Source organism: Etheostoma spectabile, chromosome 1 (genome assembly GCF_008692095.1).
Source record: "Etheostoma spectabile isolate EspeVRDwgs_2016 chromosome 1, UIUC_Espe_1.0, whole genome shotgun sequence".
In the NCBI taxonomy this organism is placed as follows: Eukaryota; Metazoa; Chordata; class Actinopteri; order Perciformes; family Percidae; genus Etheostoma; species Etheostoma spectabile.
Window position 1 is genome coordinate 18,598,225 of NC_045733.1, and position 775 is coordinate 18,598,999.

The 775-nt window shown below is 37.5% G+C and overlaps 1 protein-coding gene and 2 long non-coding RNA genes across 3 annotated transcripts in view; 2 read left to right on the forward strand and 1 right to left on the reverse strand.

Annotated features, from left to right (window-relative positions):
* trip4 (thyroid hormone receptor interactor 4) overlaps window positions 1-775 on the forward strand; it is an 83,317-nt gene that overhangs the window by 19,891 nt on the left and 62,651 nt on the right. The window lies entirely within an intron of this gene.
* The window catches only part of LOC116689566 (uncharacterized), an 18,951-nt gene that overhangs the window by 8,601 nt on the left and 9,575 nt on the right, over window positions 1-775 (forward strand). The gene's annotated exons all lie outside the window — the stretch shown is intronic.
* Window positions 1-775, reverse strand: part of LOC116689558 (uncharacterized) — a 33,606-nt gene that overhangs the window by 155 nt on the left and 32,676 nt on the right. The gene's annotated exons all lie outside the window — the stretch shown is intronic.

The window sequence follows — 775 nt, forward strand, 5'->3', positions numbered from 1 at the left end:
GAAGAACCCGGGGAACAGTCGTTGTGTATATACAGTGACTCCCGAGCCACTAAAGCTTTTAACTCCTTCAAAGTGGTCGTAGGTGTCTTGGTGGCCTCCCTCACCAGTGTCACTCTTTAATAAGAGTAACATTCAAATGAAATGCACAAGCAGTTCCCTTAAATGTCACAATGAAGCTCTAATCAAGAATTGTTTTGCTGAACTTACACACTATCAGTCACAGGACATAACAAATGTAGAATTGTTTCACATAGCTCCATTCTAATAGGTAGACAAAAATCACAGCTGAAAAAAGACTGACATACAGTCATGTGTGATTTCCTGTATTTGACGCAACAACCGTTCAGATTGTGAGAAAGTTGTTGGAATCGTCTGGTAATAACTAGAATTAGAATCAGAAAAGGGCTTATTACCACAATAAGTTACATTTTGCCTTGGGGATTGGTCCATACATAAACAAACATATTAAACGTTAATATGAAATAAATAATAAAAACGAAAACAAATGTATGCAAATGTATACAAAAAAGTGGTTTTGCATAAAGAAAGGAGGCTGAATGGGTTGAGACAGCCTGTGCAAAAAAAATATATAGGATGTGTAATGGACAGATGTATAGTCTAGGTCTAGGAGAAAGGTTAATGCAAACATGACCACAGGGGGGAAAAAAAGTTGAGTGACATGTTTTCTATCTCACAGTTTCCTGATCAAGCAGAAACACATATCACCTACACTACCGGTCAAAAGCTTTGGGTCACTTACAAATTTCCATGCCAC